Source organism: Halichoerus grypus, chromosome 5 (assembly GCF_964656455.1).
Source record: "Halichoerus grypus chromosome 5, mHalGry1.hap1.1, whole genome shotgun sequence".
NCBI classification, from domain to species: Eukaryota; Metazoa; Chordata; class Mammalia; order Carnivora; family Phocidae; genus Halichoerus; species Halichoerus grypus.
In genome coordinates, this window is record NC_135716.1 from 46,208,437 (window position 1) to 46,215,856 (window position 7,420).

General features: G+C 37.0%; 1 pseudogene; it reads left to right on the forward strand.

The window, feature by feature from the left end:
• Positions 1-6,315: 6,315 nt before the first annotated feature.
• LOC118541598 (non-histone chromosomal protein HMG-14 pseudogene) lies at positions 6,316-6,619 on the forward strand (annotated as a pseudogene).
• The last annotated feature ends 801 nt before the right edge of the window (positions 6,620-7,420 follow it).

Here is a 7,420-nt window from a genome sequence, read left to right on the forward strand (position 1 = left end):
AACAAATATTGAAAGGGGTCCTCTAAGCAAAGAGAGAGCCTAAAAGCAACATAGACCAGAAAGGAACACAAACAATATACAGTAACAGTCACTTTACAGGCAATACAATGGCACTGAACTCCTATCTTTCAATAGTTACCCTGAATGTAAATGGGCTAAATGCCCCAATCAAAAGACACAGGCTATCAGATTGGATTAAAAAACAAGACCCATCGATATGCTGTCTGCAAGAGACTCATTTTAGACCCAAAGACACCCCCAGATTGAAAGTGAGGGGGTGGAAAACTATTTACCATGCCTTTTTTGCAAGAGCCAGAAGCTCCAGTACAATGTGGAATAGAAGTGGTATATGCAGACGTTTTTTGCCTCCTTTCCAATCTTGTGGTGGGGGGGAGGGGGAGAAAAATTCAATATTTCATTGTTAAGTATAAGGCCAGATTTTTATATTATAGCTATGTTGTCCTCATAAAATGAATTGGAAAGACTTTTATTCTCTGTTTTCTGACAGTTTAAGATTAGTATAATTTCTTATTGTATTGTAGACTTACTAGTAAAGTTATCTGAGCATGGATTTTTTTTTGTGGAAAAGTGTTTAATTACAAATTCATTTTTTAAATTGGTAGAAGTCTACTAATATTTTCTATTTCTTCTTAGCATAAGTTGTGTATTTGTTGGAGGAAGTTATCAAAAGTACATGAATGCTGGTTGACTGGGAGCTAGCCCCAGGCACTCAGAGGCTCTTCTCCCCCTCCCCAGTCCTAGGAACGCACAATCTGTCCACTGTTCCCACAGAGAGAGCCACTTTGAAGGACGTGGCTTTTGAGAGAGCAATGTGTTGTTCAGACTATCTAGGTAGTATACATAACTGAACTCAGTTAAAGCCTCTATATAAACTTTAAAAATTCTGGCAGATGGGTGAGGAGATCTACTTGTCTTGTGGCCACCAGAGACAAGCCTCTTAAGTAAATTTCTTTGCTTATTAGACCTGCCACCTATCAATCTGGAGTGGCTTACCTCTTTCCTCCGTCTCTCCTTGCCCTCCCTATACTGAGACCAGTTTCAGATTTCACACAGGGAATTCCTGAGGTTTTGAACCAACAGTATTTCAATATAAGTACTATACTTTTCATATCTAACATTTCCATTTTATTTATGGTTTCTTACTCATGTTTGAGTATATTGGTAATATATTCCCAATATATTATATATATTTTATATATAATAATATAAACTCATGGGGCGCCTGGGTGGCTCAGTCATTAAGCAATTGCCTTTGGCTCAGGTCATGATCCCAGCATCCTGGGATTGAGCCCCGAATGGGGCTCCCTGCTCCGCGGGAAGCCTGCTTCTCCCTCTCCCACTCCCACTGCTTGTGTTCCTGCTCTCGCTATCTCTCTCTCTCTGTCAAGTAAATAAATAAAATCTTAAAAAATAATAATAATAATATAAACTCATGTTTGAGTATATTGGTAATATATTCCCTTATATCTTTTGGTTTGTTTTTAAAGCTAATTTTAAATTCTTAAATTTTAAATTTATGCTTCACTATTTATACTTCTGATAGAACCTATAAATTTTTTGTGTTTGTTGTTTTGATAAAATTTGCTCTTCAAATGTCTTGTTTATTTGACCTATGAATTTATTTTTCTCCTGGAGATATCAGCTATTCTGATAGGACTGTGGAATAGCGAAAGTTCGTCCAAATTAACTCCGAAGAGCTTGAGGAATGGGCAATATTAGATAATATTTTCTCTCTTTTCCCTTAGCTCATTTGTTTTGTTTCTTAAGTTCTACATATGAGTGAAATCATATGGTATTTGTCTTTCTCTGACTGACTTATTTCAGTTAGCATTATACTCTCTAGATCTTTCTATAAATAAATTCTTATTTTGGGCTCATATATATTTGATCTTACACACTGGAGATACTCAAATACCATTGATATCTGAGTTTCACAACTTAAATAAATAATCTGATACTTAAAAGGTTAAATTTTGTCAGCTAAAATTGTCAGAATATGGAAATTAAAATTATTTTGTACATTATGATATTTCATTGGCTTTAAATCCATTCTATTTTTCCCCAAGGAAACATTTTCAAAGATTTCGTACTCAAATTTGGAATAGAAGTGAGTTGTGATTTCAAAAGCATTTTACATGAACATTTTTTGTGATATTTAAAAAGGCAATACACAAAAAGAAAAGTCAGAGACCATGTTAGCCAATTAGTCAGCCACCACCTAAGCTAGAGAATAAAGCAGGAATTTGGCAGCTATACTGGCATAAAATGATTTTAAAATAATCACAAAGGCTTTAACTCCAATTGACAATCCTTGCCTGAGTTAATATATACCTAAAATGGGACTCAATAGGTCATATAGTATAAGAATACACAGATCTAATATCTTGTCTTTATTTTTTTTACAAGTTTGGTTATGCATTTAACATTGTCTGGAGCATTTCTAGGTAGTGGTGTAGGAGTGTTTTCAAACCCTCCATACCTATCCTGCCAAATCACTGGAATTAGAATTCTTCAAAGTTTTAAAATTTAGAAATCATATTTTTTTAATTTAGAAAGTTTTCTCTGATTCCTTTGAAATTCTCATTATTTAAATGATTTTTTGTCTCTTCTATTGGTTTTACCACTAGGAGCCAATAATTCTAATTATTCATCTTTTTTTTTTTTTTAAAGATTTTATTTATTTATTTGAGAGAGAGACTGAGAGAGAGAGCACATGAGAGGGGGGAGGGTCGCGAGGGTCAGAGGAAGAAGCAGACTCCCTGCCGAGCAGGGAGCCCCGTGCGGGACTCGATCCAGGGACTCCAGGATCATGACCTGAGCCGAAGGCAGTCGCTTAACCAACTGAGCCACCCAGGCGCCCTCTAATTATTCATCTTGATCTTCCTCCTTCAGTTTAGTAACTCTCCTGAAATATACTATAACTCATTGTTAGCCATACATGATTTGGTATTTCTTCTTTTTTTTAAAGATTTTATTTATTTATTTGACAGAGAGAGACACAGGGAGAGAGGGAACACAAGCAGGGGGAGTGGGAGAGGGAGAAGCAGGCTCTCCACAGAGGAGGGAGCCCGATGTAGGGCTCGATCCCAGGACCCTGAGACCATGACCTGAGCCGAAGGCAGACGTTTAATGACTGAACCACCCAGTCGCCCCTGATTTGGTATTTCTATAACATCATTAAAAGTCAGGTCTTCTTGACAGAGCTAAGTCATAACATTCTGTGTGACATGGCAGATTTTAATCATTTTGATCTGTAGCAAATTGAGCTAGTAAACTGTTTTTCTGTAAACTGAGGTGTGAGGAGGAGGGATCTGCTCTGTAATTAGCTACAGGTAGTTCTTTCCAACCGCATGCATCAGAAGCAAGTCCTTCCAAGGCAATGTCCCCATAGGACTAACAGAAGTCTCTGGGTTGTAGTGGGGAGAAACTACACCTCAATGAGCAGACATGCACATCCTTTTCCTTCACACTTTTGTTGGCCCATGTCTGAAAATATAGGAATGGTATTTTTTTTTCCTTAAAAATCCTGAAGTTCTGGATTTGAATATGTGGGTCTCAAATGTAAATTTGAGCAGGAACTCTTTGGTAGAGAGAAAGTTGGAAGAGAGAGTCAGTAATTCATGATCACGTTGCTATATTCACAGAACACCTCTTCTAAGCCATACATTTGATTTCTAAAGAGCTAATGCTGGATGACTATATTTTTCTTCTCTCTCTCTTTTTTTAAAAAGATTTTATTTATTTATTTGACAGAGAGAGTGAGAGAGAGCACAAGAAGGGGGAGCAGGAGAGGGAGAAGCAGGCTCCCCGCTGAGCAGGGAGCCCAATGCAGGGCTCAATCCCAGGACCCTGGGATCATGACCTGAACCGAAGGCAAACGTTTAACCGACTGAACCACCCAGGTGCCCCTGGATGACTATATTTTTCATTGCCATATCTATAACAGGCATCTTCAAACATCAGAAAGTAAGCTGACAGCATTAAAAAAAGGTTAACTTAGTCTGAATCCTCCTTGAGGAGTAAAAGTAAATAAAAATCAAATCTAAAAATATTTGGGGTAAAAATTCAAAGGAAATGGATTATATGTAATGATGTCCCACTCTGATTGTTTTCTTTTTCCATTATTGAAAGTTTAAATGCAGGCAAAAATGCAGGTGACAACTTTTTCCTGTAATATAGTTCTGGTACTGGGTAAAGTTTAGATCAAAGAATTATTTTAGCCAACCTGTTTTTACTCATTCACATATCGATGAACTTTACTTCATTGTGTCTCTTATAATGACTGTTACTGGATTCCCAGGTCAGGAATAAAAAGATCTTAGATAACATTAACGAATTCACCAAAATCTCAACATATTAGTACACAATATTGGATTTTTATAAATTAGTGATAAGGAAAGCAAAATGGTATAGAACAAAGACAAGAACTTGAAATTTAAAACACCAGATTTCTATCTCTAAGACTAAAACCAAAATTATAAGTGAGCTCTTACAAGTTTCCATCTCTCTTGGCCCTAGACCCCCCATGGGTAAAAGGGCAGAGTAGAACTAGGTTACTCATCAAGTCAGTTTCAGTTTCAAAGTCTCTCAAAGTATCTCTCTGATACTAAAAACATAAGGAATACAGAACAAACACAGGCAGTCATAGAGACAAAGTCCAAGATATATGTTATTCTATATCTACCTCAGATTAATTGCATAGACTATAGATATAGATTACCATTTAATAGATGCTTTGGGAGATTAGAAACTTTCTTGTACCCTTGAAATCACATGTTTGCTCACTTTCTTCTCCTGCAACTATTCATGAAAAAGATTCTTCAGAACTAGACAATATTCTTTATAATGTAAAACATGATAAAAAGGAAAGAAATATGCTTCAGACTGAATATGTGCCTGTCATATGCCTGTGAATCTTTTAATAGCTGCTTTAACTCAGACAAATCAATCTAATCTCAATTTCCTTACCTGTAAAATGGAAATGATACCATATATTATATCACAGCAATAACCTGAGAGTTAAAAGGATGGACTTTACATTTCATAAATGTAATGAGCATATGCCACCTTAATGCATTTTTGCATACTCAGTTAGCAAAATAAAAGTACTTTACTACTTTCAAATTTTCATCTTTTTCCAGCTTGGTTTTCAGGAGTGTTTTATTTCTTTAGGATGCTCATTTTTCAATGGAAAGTGCAGCATATAATTTAATATATATCATCTCATCCCAAATAGCCTGTTTGCAGTTGCTGGGTACTTTTGGCACAACTGCACAGAGCTCTCCATTACAAATGTCACCTATGATAGATACTATTGGCTGTGGGGCCACTGGCATCTCTGGCCCATGGAGTAGGTCAGCAGGCAATTTTGCAGAGTGTCTGAGCAATCTACAGGAAGAACTTACTCAGCAGCAATACCAATTGCTTTTACTTAAAATTTAATTTGTATGATGAGTGCTTAAAGCAAGTTTTTACTCTTACCACCACATCAATAGCTTCCAAGAAGAAATTTCAGAGGCATAAACAAAAGGGAGATGAAGAGGCAGAAGCTTAATGGGAAACAGGCAGTTTGGATGTGAAAGGCCAATTTCTTCTTTGACTTCTCTGACTAGCTGAGACAGCCCGTGTACAAGTTTGACTATGGCAGTGAATAGGTCATAGGTTCTTCTTTCTTTATCTTTCTTTCTTTTAAAACTACATTCCTCCTTAGAAGTGACAAGAGATACTCTCTCTGATACTAAAAACATAAGGAATACAGAACAAACACAGGCAGTCATAGAGACTAATTCAACCACTCAATCCATAAATCAGAAGGCTCTTTGAGTCTCTTCACAAGGAATGATATGTGCTGCAAATCAAAACTGTCATGAGATCACCTCACACCTGTTAGAATGGTTCACATCAAGAAGAGACAACAGGGGCTGACAAAGACATGGTGAAAAGGAAACTGTTACATATTGTTGACGAGACTGTAAATTGGTCCACCCACTGTGGGAGGTTCCTGAAAAAGATTAAAAATAAATCTACCATATGGTCCAGCAATTCCACTTCCGGATATATACCCAAAGGAAATGAAACCAGGATTCTGATGGGATATCTGCACTCCCAAGTTTATCGCAGTATTATTCACAATAGCCAAGATATGGAAACAATCCATAGGCCCACCCATGTATGAATGGATAAAAAGATGTGGTGCAGGCAGCAGCTTGGGTGGTGGGGGGAGTGGGAGGAGTGGGAGGCGCCAGGCAGCCCAGCTTCTTGAAGGCTCTCCCCACCTGCCACCCCACTATCACCATGCCCAAGAGGAAGGTCAGCTCTGCCAAGAGGGCAGTGAAGGAGGAGCCCAAGAAGAGATCAGCAAAGTTGTCAGCCAAACCTGCTACTGCAAAAGTGGAAATGAAGCCAAAAAAGGCCACAGGAAAGGATAAATCCTCAGGAAAAAAAAGTGTAAACAAAAGGGGAAAAGGGGAGCAAAGGGAAAACAGGCTGAAGTGACTAACCAAGAAACAAAAGACTTACCTGCAGAAAACTGAGAAACTAAAACGAGGAGATTCCAGCCTCTGATGAATCAGGAGAGAAAGAAGCCAAGTCTAATTAATATCATGTAGCATGTCTTAGCAGGGGTCCCTGTCTCCCTTCTTGTACAATCCAGAGGAACATTTTTTATCAACTATTTTATAAATACAAGTTTTTTAGTAGCTTTAGAAGCATTCTTAAGAAAGAGGGAATCCCACCTCATCCCATTTTTAAGTGTAAATGTTTTGTTTTGTTTTGTTTTTAAGAGGTGAAATCATTTGCTGGTTTATTTTTTGGTACAACCAGATAATAGTGGGATATTGCTTATGGGAGGCTTTGGTTGTCTTGGGTGTCAGCTTAACATTCCATTGATGTGGTAGTTTCTATATCCTATAATACAAAGCATACTAAGTGGCAATTTAGAGTCAGTCATGCATTTAATATGTCTTGAACGTTTTAAATTGCTTCTATTCCTGTGTTGTTTTGGTAGAATTGTTTCCTAAAGAAAACCATCCTTGATCTTGGCTCTCCCTGTCAGAATCTTGTGCACAACATCTTGGTTGTGGTAGTCCAGTTTTCCTACTAACTTTGTTAATGTGCTGTGCAAGATTGAAAATTTGAGTATGTAATGTATATGATATTAAATTGTGAATTAATGAGACTTAGCAACATAATAGCATATCAACATTTAAAGATATTGGTACTTGATATACTGTTTAGGAAAATTTGCCTCCAAATTTTAAGCTGGAAGGTCACTGCAATAACTTTTAGAAAAGAATCACAACTACATGATTTTCTAGATTTTCAGTACATATGTTAAGCATTGTGTACAAATTGAAATGTCTGTGCTGATCCTCAGAACAACCAATAAAAACTCAATTAT